At 39.3% G+C, this 14,033-nt stretch overlaps 1 protein-coding gene and 1 long non-coding RNA gene across 6 annotated transcripts in view; one reads left to right on the plus strand and one right to left on the minus strand.

Annotated features, from left to right (window-relative positions):
* The window catches only part of LOC116841558, a 372,377-nt gene that overhangs the window by 196,176 nt on the left and 162,168 nt on the right, over positions 1-14,033 (minus strand). The gene's annotated exons all lie outside the window — the stretch shown is intronic.
* LOC116841559 overlaps positions 1-14,033 on the plus strand; it is a 271,814-nt gene that overhangs the window by 162,798 nt on the left and 94,983 nt on the right. The window contains exon 6 of the long non-coding RNA XR_004377570.1: positions 10,547-10,987. This is a non-coding gene — a long non-coding RNA (uncharacterized LOC116841559). The remainder of the gene's footprint in view (positions 1-10,546; positions 10,988-14,033) is intronic.

The following is a 14,033-nucleotide window of genomic DNA, read 5'->3' on the forward strand; positions in this document are numbered from 1 at the left end:
TAAAGTGTTAAGTTGGCATAATCTATATCTGACATATTAAATATGTCAATTTAACACAATCTGTGATTCCTAACGGTATTCAAATGTTAAATGCTAGTGTTAATTTTTTCCATATTATGCGTGTTACTTTTTAACACATTTGTTTTGTGTTAAATTTACACATAAATAAGAGTGGATGATTTGGGACACATGAAATGTGTTAAATTTAACACATCAGTTTTTACAATGTTCATACGAACTTTTAAAATATACGAATATATATATATATAGTGCGCGCAAACAGTTGAATATGTGTTTATTATTTGAAGCGACGCATTATACAGGGTGTTCCCAAAAGGTGGTACCAAATTTTAGGGGTATGTAGTACTCGTTAAAACAAACCAAAAAGTCTTAATGAACAGTATTCCGAAAACTTTTTATTTCTGAGTTATGAAGCATGTTGTTTTGTGAAAAATAGAAAATAAATTAAATCTACAATAAATGTTCAATGTGCCTTCGGCTCATGTCAATACACATTTCGGCATGTTTCGTCATTGAAGATCAAAGAGTCCAGGTTTATTTCGTATTTGTTGACAACAGTTTCCAAGTCTCTTAGTCAGTTCATTCATGGAGGCCCGTATGTGACCACCTAATTAGGGATTGTTGTATTCGACTTTGGATTGTGGACCGTGTCTAGTTTTGTGTTATCTGAAAAATGGCTAATTTTTACACAAATTCTGAAATGACGGATATTAATTTTATATGTGGCAGAATAAAGGGCAATGCTTCAAAAGCAGCACGCTTGTATCATGCAGCTTGTCCGAATCGCCGACAGCCAAGTAGAAGAATGTTTAGCAAAATTCATCAACGCTTACGTGAGACCGGACAGTTCAAACCAAATTTAGTTGACTGCGGTAGACCGCGACTTGTTAAAACTCCTGCATTCGAGGAAAATATTTTACGCACAATTGAAATGTGTGTTGAAATGGACGGAGGACACATTGAACATTTATTGTAAATTTTAGTTATTTTCTATTTTTCACAGAATAAAATGCTTTATAACTCAGAAATAAAAGGTTTTCGGAGTACTGTTCATTAAGACTTTTGATTTGTTTTAACGAGTACTACATACCGCTAAAATTTGGTACCACCTTTTGGGAACACCCTATATATTATTTCTTCAGAAGACCGATATATCGGGTGAATGTTGTCGACCGACAACGAGTGAAGTTTTTATCAGGCGTGCGAATTTAAGCGGCCTAATGAGAAACAAAGACGAGGAGTCCTGAAACACTCTGCCCGAAAAAAGGAAACATCCCTGATTCGTTCCGCACGCGAATCCTTTAATTTCCAGATTGAATTCTGCCAAGGAAACTTTCCTCTTCCGTTTCCGGCTCGCGTAACTCGATTAATCGACCCACTCGAATCCCCGTCGACCTTCCAGAAGTCGATCGCTGCAACATCCCGGCACGACGGCGTATCGTCAGCTCATTTTCCTCACTTTCCTTCCTCCCTTCTTCTTTTTCTCTTTCTCTATCTCTCTCTTTCTCTCTTCCTCTCATGCTTCTTTATTATTAATTTTCTAATACAGCAACAGTTCTCCTTTTCTCCTTGTAAACACCGATTGACTTCTTGAACAATGTAAACTATTATGTTGCTTTCTATCACCGAAGAAGATCGTGTTTGCTTGACTTTTCGATTTTATTTAATACTTAACGTCTCACTCGACTATAATAATTAATTGTTTTAACATTTATGGATTATAATGTACATTAGGAGAAAAATATTGAAAAACTAAGAAATATTTCAGAATTCGATGGGCACTAGTTACATACTTGTGCAAATAATTACATACTTATATAAGTTAATTAAATATTCCCAACTCTTCAATACCTAACATTCTATTACCTCGTGTTGGCTCTTATTAATTTATTTGATTCTTAATTAGTTATGCAAGATAGTTATGCAAGAATGATTAAACTCATATGGAGTACGTCTCGAAAAGAATAAAAACGAAAATTTGATACATAATTGAAAAAGTATAGATGAAGCCCTCCGCAATCGTTCAAGAACCCAAGTATAATCAATTTTCTTCCCTCTGCTTAAAAAAAAGCTTTAAAAATGTTTAAAAAAGGCAGAACTAATGAAGTGGCGCAACTAGTAAAAAACTGTGTCAATTAATTTTCGGCGCCCACGAAAATTAATGCTCTCTCATGCTTCAAAAAAAGGAAGGGATCCAAGCCTCGTGGCTTTCCAAGCCACGAGGCTTGGATCCCTTCCTTTTTTCACGCAGAAAGACGCGTGTGCACCATCCATTAGTGAAAGGAAATAATTTCGTAACTTGGATCATTTCTACATAGCTGCAGCAAATTTCCCATCGTTCCTTTCTTTCGCCGAAATGTCCCTCGGCGATCGCGCACGCAAAACAGATACCCTCCACTGCAGCCAGCGGTGCGACCGGGAAATTCTCTGACCGGCGCTCCTGGCACTCGCGAGAGATACAGCCATGCCGCGGAGATGTTATCGATATCACCCGGTGTGTTCGGGATGCAATGCGCGCCTAATCGCGTGAAACTCCGAGTACGCGGAATGCGAACGCCCGGCGGGAGGTGGACGGGAAGGGAATCCGCGAAACGTCGTGCGCGCGCGAGCCCGCCGTTTGAATTCGGTCCGCGCGGGACGCAATTTTCCGACGGAGGGTTCAAAGGGGCGACACGTTCGCGCGTCCGACATTAGGAGAGGAGGTTAATACCAATCGAAATCCTCGCGTAATTGATTTCACGTTTTAAGAGCGATCTCTCCGACACCTCCTCCCACCGCTACTCCTCTTCTCGTCCTGCTCGTTCTTCCTGCTCCTCCTTGCCCGCCTCCTCACCCTCCCTTTTTTCTCCTCGCCGTCCCTACGGCCAGTCGGCACTTTGTTTCCGAGGCGATGGAGGGTAGAGCGGGGGGAGATGAACGTGATTCGATTTGGCGCATTCCGATTTAAACTTTTTCTCGAATTCGCGAATGCGAGTATCCGGTGACAACTTTGCGCGGGTAATTTCCGTTTGATTAAGGAACCGGAGAAAAAAACGTGTTCGACGTGTTTGAGGGTGTGAAGGGGAACGAGGAATCCAATATTCGCGGTGGACGCCGAATCCGAGGAAAGAGGCAGGGAGGGCGACGGCGGCCAAGGGGGAGGCCAGAAGGGAGAACGGGGGGGAATTAGAAAATGGCCGAGCGGCTTGCCTGCTGGCCGGTGAAAGGATGCATTATTTATCGGCGCGTTTTTCTTTCCCGCCGTCGAAATTTATAGCTTTCGTTTGGGCATGAAAGTGTACCGGTAGAAATTGTTTTATATTAATACAGACGAACACACAGCAGCAGCAGCAGCGATAAACAAACGCGGCTGACCGTTAAAAAAAGGACACAAAGAAAAAAAGGAAAGAAAAACCGCGCCCAGTGCGGTCGAAACGTTCGAAGTTAACTTTTAAAACGCCTTTTCGGGGTGAACCCGGGGCTCTTTTGTTACGCGGGGCATAAAGGGTTGCCGTTTCTCTGGTAAAAAAGGACATCGGTGAACTTTATTATCTTCGCCGCAATCTCCCCGTCTCTTGTAGGGCGAGACAATATCCGAGCGACACGATTGCGAGATCGTATAATTTAGTAACAGCCGCGAGAGGAGATGTAAGAGGAGAAAAGTCGATGGCTGAAAATTCATCAAACTCGCGACTCGCTCCTTTCGATCCTAATCAAACTTCCTGCCCTACTCCTCCGCCGACTTTCTGCTCGTGCGCATTTTTCCCGCACCGCGCCGAGTCGTGAAACCAATATGCCGTTTGATTTTCCTCACATTCCGCCGCGTTTGTGTCAATTGGTGCTATTTTCGGGGAATGCACTGCGAGAGAAAAAGAATGATTGATCTAACTAAAATCGTAGAACAAACTTTTAGAAATAGACTCGAATAGGCTTCAACTAAATTAGTGTAATATTTTAGGCAAACTGCAGGATTTAGTTCGCGGGATTAATTTTTCATTTCGGGAGGATCCCGAAGATTCGCCACGAATTTACCAATTACGCGTAGTATATCTACAATATTCGCGTATTATAACTGATGATTATTTTGAGGAAGCGTCAAAACGATCAACAGTTATGATGTACACACATTACGGGTAATCGTGAAATCCGTTTCTGTAAAATATTGAGATCTATTTCTGCGGATCGTGCAGTTCCTTTTTTTTTGTGTATATTTTAGAACACCTTGACGACTTATGATAAATTGACGCAGCAGATCTCAAAGATGCTACTTCAGTTGGCTGCAAACATCACAGTTCCAGGGTGAGCTGATATAAAGTCGAGTACAGAGTGTTTCAGTAAAGCTAGGCAATCTCCTAGGGACGTATAGATCAAACAACCCCATAAGTTCGTACAAAACTTTTCGCCACAACGCAGCCCTGCTGAGATATTCTCCCTCAAAATTGGGATCTGAAAAGTATTTCCTAAAGATAATTTTTATTTTTACTTAGCAAATTTTCTGAAAATCTCTATACCACTTTTATATTGAGCGAAAATCCTTAGGATAGTTTGTGGTACATTTTTTGATGATACGTCAAACAGCTAAACTAAGTTTTTTTAATTTTAAACCACATTTTTAGATTTCTCAAATTTTTTTCTTAAAACAAAAAAGATACTCTTCGATTTCGAAGGCGAATATCTAAGCAGGAGTGCGCAGCGAGAAATGTTATATACATTTCTGGACGTTATTTCCACTTAAGCTGATCTTCTTTAAGCTATCTTTAAGCTGACTTCTATTTAAGCTGACTCCTAAAAGATTGCTCACCTGGAACACCCTATATATCCTAAGAAGTCACGGCGGAAATACCCCAAATATACCGCAACTTCCCTTAATTAGACCTTTTCCTCGCGTCCGGATATTCCAATGTCACGGCGAGTGAAGAAGCGGCGAAAAAACGTGTCGTTCTGCAAACGAGTGGATCCGTGCGTGCGAAATTAATTACACGCGTTCTTCACCTCCAGCTTGGTTCTCCCGCGCCTGGAATGGCCGGAGAAATCAAGATTACCCGGAGAATGTGTCGAGGAGGCACTTACGTAGGCCTAGCGCGACTCACGTAAAAACCGACGTGGTCGATTATTTCGGAATCCAATTCCCCGTCGCGGTGCAGCAGTTAACGCTGCTTCGTCGGCGGCACGGCAGAAACGTCATTTTTACGGTACCGGCGCCGCCTTCGCCGCGGCACAATCCGCACGGCTCGCGTCCGAATCGAGTTATCGTTCGTCCATTCGAGAGTCGGCCATTCGTCAGCCGCCGGAATTGCTTCTCGAAATGGAGCGGCTCCGGTTATAACGGAGTACAGCGCGCGGCGGTCGCTATTTGAAAGTCAAATACTCGCGTGGCTGAGGACGGAGGAGGAGGTGGAGAAGGAGAGCGAAAGGAAAGAGAAGGAGGAGGAAGTGGTGAGGGTGCTCTGGCGAAGGTAGCGCCGCGGAGACCAAGGGGAGGGAGGTACGAGACATCCCCCGGGAGATCTCAAGACATTTCGTACCGTCCTGATATCCTTCGCAGACCGCAGACTTCATCCGATTAACGCGAGCTTCTATAATGCGGCGCGAAGCATCTTGCCAAATTGGCTACGGCTGGTTTAATTAAATCGGAATCAGCTGGCTGAGAGGGGAGAGGCGCGGTTGTAATGGACACGGAGGGTGTCCTCAGAGCGGGGCGGGAGAGAGGGAGAGGGAGGGTGTGGCGCGGGGTAACGAGATTTGCACACGACTACGGAAACGGGGCCAGATTTTTCCATAACCGGCCACCGCCGGCTGCGGGAATTTCCCGTCGCCCGATTTTAGCGAACGGCGCCAGCGGGGGAAGGTCGACGACGAGCCAGGTCAATCTCAGATGTGACATTGGCGCGATGCGAGCTGCTGCCCGTCGTGGATTTTTCGTTAATCCCGCCGCGGCTAAATGAGCCACCTCTGCAACGACGGTTTTCTCAAGCGCCCGATAGACGTGTCGCCCGATTTCGGAAATGACAATCTCCTTTGCATGCGATTGGAGCGTCGAGTCGATTTCAAATACGTAACTCTCTAATCTGAGAAGTCCTCTTACCATTCTCGAGAAAGGTGGGACTTTAAGAATCCCAATTTCAGCAGATGACGCCATGTAAACAAAGACAAGTATCAACTGCCATTGTTCTTCGTCCTTTGAACGGCAAGAATCTATTCTTAAGGGTGTATAGGAGCCAAGAGCAAACTCTGATTTGACTTTGGTAGCTTCGCGCGGCGAGAGCGCGAAGCACCGTTCTGTGTGTGTAGTTGTATGTCCACACTCACACGGACGCAACAGCTGCAAGTTAGCGCAGCTGGGTTACACTTTCTGTGATACCTGCAACTTGACATATTTTGTCTCTGCCACATTATATTTGCTCTTTTTTGGCATTTTTTTGCGTAAGTGACAAAGGTGCTGCAAAGAGCCCAATTTTGCATTTGAATACTTGAAAATTCATGATAAGTAAAAATATAGGCTTGCGCTACACCACGCGGCAAATGTTTATGCAAATAATTCATTCAGTTTTTTATTTCGATCTTTTTCCCAGAAAAACGCTCTGTAGCACTCTGCAGACATTTTTCCTGATAAAAAATGTCACAAATATAAAATAATTATCCATATCTTGATCAAAATACGTCAAATGCTTATTTCGCGTTAATTTTCTTCACGAAAAATCTCCACATGACCTCACAGATCCTTAAAAGACCACTTCGGACGTGAACGTGAAGGCGCTGTCAGGTCGAAATCACACTGAGTTTGAGCCAATCTTTGTGGCGCCATCTGTTGAAATTGAGACTCTTTTGGAGTCGTTTTTCTCGAGAACGGCAAAGGACTCAGATTAGGGAGTTACATATTCGACGTGTGCTTTAATCGTATGCGAACAAATTGTCATCAAGAGCCTGAAAATCAGATGAAACTTGGCTACTCTAACCTAACCTAACCTCCTCCCCGGTCTAACCTAAGTTTTTTTTCCCGAACGCCAACGCGAGCGCCTCGGCGTTCTCGACGACGAATTTTCTCCACGAAGAACGTGCACGGTCTACGACGCGTCCGCCCGCGACTTTCCAATTTTCGACATATCAAGCGGCCGCACCCGCCGCTCTCCCCCCCACCCCCACCCCCTTTCTCCACGGACAGGGTAAATTTCCGCCGTAGAAAGGGAGAAAAAGGAGAAACGAACGTTAACTCAAAATCCATGCCGAGGAGGGGGTGGTGCGCCCCTTTAAACCGTGCGCAATTTCGCAGTTCAATTGAGCGGAATCATTTAACTTTCAATCGCCGTGAGAAAGCTGAGGAGGTATTAATATCGCAACTTCGAAACAATGGCCATTCTTCTTACTTAGCGCGGACTCCACCACCTACACTGAGTAAGGCCAGCTCGGCCGGGAAAGCCGATAGTTCCGCGGTACACTACGGACACACGCTCTATGTTTATATTGTTTGCATTACTGTAAAATATACGTCGCTACGGCCACTAAATCTGCGAAAATTTACGCGCACCTAAGCGCGTTTACCCGTCGCGCCGTTACAACTCGGCCAACGCGATACGCCGGATTTGATACGGCGAACGAAGGTAACTGGCTTCGATTAATTTGCAAGAGAGACGATATTAACTCTGGAACGCTGAGAACATGGGCGAAATTTGTCCAAAGCAACTTTCCACTCTTAAAAAGCATGCATTACACTTTTTCATTATAACTTTTTTCAACTTCATCAAGTCGTGAAGTTATTAATAGATTCATATTCTTCAATGTTTTCTGAGCAGATTTAAAAAAAAAGACATTTAAGAATTTTAATTGTCTCTACGAAAGTTATGAGCAACTGAAAATTTATCCATATTCACGTGACTTTCTGATGTTTAGGGTTCTAGGATTAAGACACGTCTACAATGTGCGCAGAGCAAGCTTGACATAAGTTAGAGTAAAGCATAAAAATAATTTTTTCGCCTACCTCTACGCTTACGGCTTTCTTACACCGAAAGTACTTCTCTTACTTACAGAGAAAAAAAATAAACCTAAAAATTTACTTGCTTGTAAGGATATCAAGTTTGTTCACAGAAACAAATCTCATGTCCCGCGAATAAATCAAGTATTTTTTTCTCAGTGTAAGAGAAATACTCCGATGTAAGGAAATTGAAGTATAGATGTGAGCGAAATAAATAATTTTTACTTCTTGCTCCAACTTACGCCAAGCTTTACTCCGCGTATTACAGACGAGCCTTTATCGGGCACACTCGCGGAAAATTATTTGCCCCTCCGCGCGCGCGGTTAGAGAAGACTACCAACTACGAAGTTATCCGTTCGCTGTCGAGTCTTCAAACACCGCGCGCTACCCTGAGAGTCGAAATTTCGGTTCTACATTAACCCCGGAAATTCTGTCCAACTTGGAGGATCGATGGAGAATCTCGAGATATAACAGTTGCCTCACCTGAGGCAACTGTTGTCTTTTCGCGCTACAAGTGGTTAGTTATCGCACTTTTATGGAGCCTTTAAAAAGAAAAGGTTATTATTTGAAATTAATTTACCGAGCCGAGTCGAAATTTCAAATCTGCTATGAACCCCGGAAGTGTCGATGTTGATTGTACTAACCGACAGATTGACGTAACGAAGTCAGACAAAAAGATTTTGTTTAGCTTTGTCTATTTTAGAGTTGGTATCGTCAGACACTTTTCGTTGCTCGACATTTTTCTCACGCGAAGAAATATTATTTGAATTTTTACACGAGAATGTTATATATAGTAGAATTTAGAATTTAAATTCGAAATTTAATCGAATTTATCGTAATTTTACGTAACCGAGGAGTGAATTTTGCACCAATCCACCGTTTCGTATGTGCTGTTTGCATTTGAGGAGCTGAAATGCGCTGATAAAAATTTACTGTTCCTAGAAAAATTTATTATGCTTCTTAGCAAAATAGACCTTGCAAATAATCCACTCTGCAAATTCAAGAATGCTATTTTGCTGAATCTCTTTAATTTTTTATTGGTTTAAGTCACGTCACTTAATTAACTTGAATTATAATTTACGCGTCTTGAACGTGTTAAACGACGCGGATTTAAAATTGCAAAAAACATGTGAAAAGAACTTGAGCCAAATTACACGCTTATGCGTTTAAAAATGAGACACTTGAATTTGCAGTGTACTTCTGTGCGCTACCAGAAACATAATAAGGCAAAAAGAATTTATATGAAAAAGAAAAAATTAATATTCTTCCCGTGTAGGCGCTTACAATATTTTGCCTAAAATGTAATATAACGCTCGGTCGTGGAACAAAGTGTGCGACGCGCTAGAGTAACAAAACAGACGGCAAGAAATGTAAATTAACCCATTACCTCCTCCCGGTCGTCACTTGTCAATACACTGAGAGAAAAGACTGCACTGAGAGAAAAATGTATGATATTTGGAACTATAATGGCATAGTAAAAAGATTATAGTTAGGAATATCTTTTTTATAGTAAATGTCACCATAATGTTTGTAATATTTACAATATAAGCATAGTATAATATAACTGACTCATGTAAAACTTTTACCAAGAATTATAATTATTTTAAATAAAAAACATAGTAAGATAGCAAATATTAAATGGTAAGAGAAATTAACTATTTTATATAGTCAATACAATTGGAATATTTGGAAAATATGGGTACATATAACTATATTCTCAAAGCGTGCCTTACTATACACATAGAGTAATAAAATGGTGACTATAAATGTGTGTTCATTCTGCTATATCTTCGTTTTTGGATGAACTATAAATATATGTTTGAGGCCAAAACGAACTATAAAATATAGTGAGATTATAGTTATTCCAACTATTTTTTTCTCTCAGTGTGGTAACTATAACAAACTACATTTAGTTATAGAAATTCATTGAATCCTTAGTAACTAATATTAAATATGATAATAATTACCAAATATTTAATAGATCGGGAGTATGACGTAATTGCATTCACAGTAACATCAATTAAATAATTTAGTAATAGTTACTTAATGTTAAATATTTAATATGAAATATATTACAGTTATGAACAGATATTTGATAATTGTTATGAAATCTTTATATTCCATATAATAAAAAATTCAGTAGGTACGAGTTCTATTTTGTTACCAATATAAGTATGTTTTGTTGCAGCACAACGAAAAATTTATTCATTTGCAGCTATTACATCGTTTTAATATCTATTATTACAGATAGTTGGTTGAACCTATCAAAAATTTTGTAACTATTACAAAATCGCTTATTTTGCTCAACTATTCAATAAGTTTTATTTACCAAATATATTCTGGAAGCAAATAAATTTTACTTCTGTCAAATAAATAATTTATTTTACAGAACTAAATTAATTAATAAGTATTGCCATAGCTTTGGCCCGCTATATTTACGTCTATCATTTAGTAATAGTTACCAAATTTTGATAATATTTAAATTCTTCTCTCAGTGTAGGCCCGGGCGATCGCACAATCAAAACATTCGGAACCTTGAAAGTTAAATTCAACGTTGCTTCTTGTGGATTTTTTCAGGTGTTTCCATTCAGTCCCGAGCCGGCGAGTAACACGCACACACACCACGGACTACGTGCGTCGGTGCGTCATCTATTGCTCCTCTGAACAGTCAAAACATTTGGGATCTTCAAGACGATCAACTTTGCCTTTGTGTCTCGCGGACTATTCCGGGCGCTTCCATTCAGTTCCGAGCCGGAGAGAGACGCGTATACTATAGACTACGCGTGTCAGTGCGTTACTTATTGCTCCTCTCGGGTGATTAAACTATTCCGTCGGTACTCTGAGATACTTAATTAATCTCTCGTCTGCGTCGCGTTATTTAACACGTGCACCTTCGGTTGAATCATGTCTGCGCGAGTGTCAGTGTCAGTGCCGCGACGGAGCAGCCAGGATGTTGGTGCCAGGAGCCAGGGTAGAGGACGCAGGAGGCCGGGACGTGGTACATCATATAATTCCAAGGTAATCATTCATTAGACAAGATGTTTTCGTTTTTAATAGAGTCGCTCTAATCAGAGTTTGATCACAACCCGCGATTTCGTCAAAATCCTGCGGGAAAGAGAGACATATTTTCAATCTCTCTCTTTGCCTCTTTTCTTAACGTACACTGAGAAAAAAATTTCAAAAAAACGTTTGTTTGAATAGTACTGTGAAAATATTTGTTTAAATTAAGTAATTATTTTCTAAAATTAAATAAAGTTTTAAATATAAATTTGTTTCTTTTTTTTTAATTGAGAAAAAATTTACTAAATATTTCAAAAAACGTTTGTTTGGATAGTATGTAGCAGTGGATAGTAATTAAATAAAGTTTTAAATATAAATTTGTTTCTTTTTTTTTAATTGAGAAAAAATTTACTAAATATTTCAAAAAACGTTTGTTTGGATAGTATGTAGCAGTGGATAGTAATTAAATAAAGTTTTAAATATAAATTTGTTTCTTTTTTTTTAATTGAGAAAAAATTTACTAAATATTTCAAAAAACGTTTGTTTGGATAGTATGTAGCAGTGGATAGTAATTAAATAAAGTTTTAAATATAAATTTGTTTCTTTTTTTTTAATTGAGAAAAAATTTACTAAATATTTCAAAAAACGTTTGTTTGGATAGTATGTAGCAGTGGATAGTAATTAAATAAAGTTTTAAATATAAATTTGTTTCTTTTTTTTTAATTGAGAAAAAATTTACTAAATATTTCAAAAAACGTTTGTTTGGATAGTATGTAGCAGTGGATAGTAATTAAATAAAGTTTTAAATATAAATTTGTTTCTTTTTTTTTAATTGAGAAAAAATTTATTAAATATTTCAAAAAACGTTTGTTTGGATTAATTATTTCCTAAATTTAAATAAAATGTTAAATATAAATTTGTTTCTTTAATTTTAGAAAATAATTACTTAATTTAAACAAATATCTTCACAGTACTATCCAAACGTTTTTTGAAATTTAGTAAATTTTTTTTCTCAGTGTAGCCTAATCTACTGCCATAGGCGTACTGTGATTGGATATTGTGTGGAATTTGACGAGACATAGCGGACCAATCAAAAGTTATTCCTTTATGACCAAACTCTAATTAGAGTGACTCTAGTTTTTAACAAACGTTCGAAGAATTTACAGAGAATACATAAGTACCCGAGTCGAAATTTAGGCCGGCACTCGTAGTCCGTCATCATCTAGCAAGTAATAACAGCTTCATGAATCTTCAATTATTCGTAAAACTGCATCTTATTGACCAAATAGAAAAAGGATGCAGAATACGAAGCTACATTATGTCGATATCTGGCGTCCTCTTAACATGAAATCTAAATTTCGACTCGGGTTTGAATTTAGGCTCGGATTTAGTTATAAAATCGCCGACGGCAACGAAGGAGAGAAAGAGATATGTATACAAACTGCAGCTCGTTAAGGAAGCGAAAGAACGTCAATATGGCGTCCAATTATCGGCCTTGATATTTAAGACTCCTTCGTAAGCGAGTCGATGATGTTCGGGATTGACAGAAATTAAGGAGGCTTCACGCCTCTTAAAAGATACGATCAGGATCATAAACTGGATAAATACACGATAAACTGATGTATCCAGCAATTTGAACAATTGTTACTTGTTTTATAAATATTTCATAAATTTGTGTAAATTTATGACAAGTTTATCATAAATATCAAATTAATTTGAAATACATTCTGAATGCTAGTAAGTTTAGTATTTTAATCAAGAACATTAAATTAAAACAAAAATTCGATTTGCTTATTAGACATAGAGTCAAACCAACTTTTCTCGAGTGAAATTCTATAATATTCTTGTTAAGAGAATATTTTTGACATTTTTTAAACATTTCCTTGATTTTCTTTTTTTTTAACGCTCTGCATAGAGAAGATATTGCAGTAAAATTCCCGTTGAAATTATATTTCTTTTGACAATGTCTTTTGTAAAACTAGACTTCATTTATTTTTCCGTTTTTATTCAGTAAATGGTCCAGATTTTGCGCATTTTTTGTGCGCTGTAACTACGGAGAAAGCAGTATATCCTGATCGGGATCGCAACAGTTTCGCTCGTCAGTTGCTGAACAGAAGTTAATATAACTGTTCAGTAATTGTTCAAAAACTGCATGAAATTTCTACCGAGGAAAATACACACAGTAAAATAAAATAATAAATAATAATAACAATGAAACATATAAAATGGAGCAAATCTACACTGAGAGCAATTATTCGATAAAAATTTAACAAAGATATTTCTGATTAAAATATCGATAAATTTTTCATCAGGAAACGTTCGATCCGAGAAATATCAGTTCATAATTTTTTGATTGGTTTATCTGATGAAACACCATTATGATTTAAAGTATCCGATTAAATTTAACCGGGTATCCTAATCGAATGTAAAAGTGCATCAGTATTTTGACCGGAAATATCCGTTTGTTAATTTTTTATCGGATAACTTGCCTCAATGTATGAAAGTACGTCCGGAAGATCAGATCCGAAACGTCGGCTTGTCTGCGAAGTAGCGAAATATCAGAGAGCAATTGATGAAATGGACGTGCAAGCCGCGAATCGTCGTCTTAATTAATTAATCCGTATTCTCTCGCAATTAGCGAAATTACGTAAAGATCGGGTGGGCGAGGAGATACAGGACCTTTCGCGAGTCACGGCGAATGCTTTCAACCGCGACGGGCACGATGGTGCGTCGATCCTTTTCTGAAATTAATTAACAAAACAGCTGTAATCAGCGCCGCTCGGCAATTGGTCGGCGCGCGACGCGCTCTCGGCGAGTTTGTTTAAACAAACGGGCAGGTGCGAGCGTGTAGAGCGCGCGCGTGCGCAGATTATCGTAAAATCATCGCGCGAATGAAAATAGCGCTAATTAATGGCGATGCTGATTACGTGGCCCGCGGCGTGTTGTTATTAATGTGCATTTGCTAATGTACAAGTGAATGTTTTTGTCGTTTTGATTTTGTCGTGAGGATGTATCTTCCAGAGCGAGAGAGAGAGAGAGAGAAAAGGGGGGGGGGGGGGGAATT

This window comes from Odontomachus brunneus, unplaced genomic scaffold, assembly GCF_010583005.1.
Source record: "Odontomachus brunneus isolate Ranch 3 - 2012 unplaced genomic scaffold, Obru_v1 Obru_scaffold_016, whole genome shotgun sequence".
Taxonomy (NCBI): Eukaryota; Metazoa; Arthropoda; class Insecta; order Hymenoptera; family Formicidae; genus Odontomachus; species Odontomachus brunneus.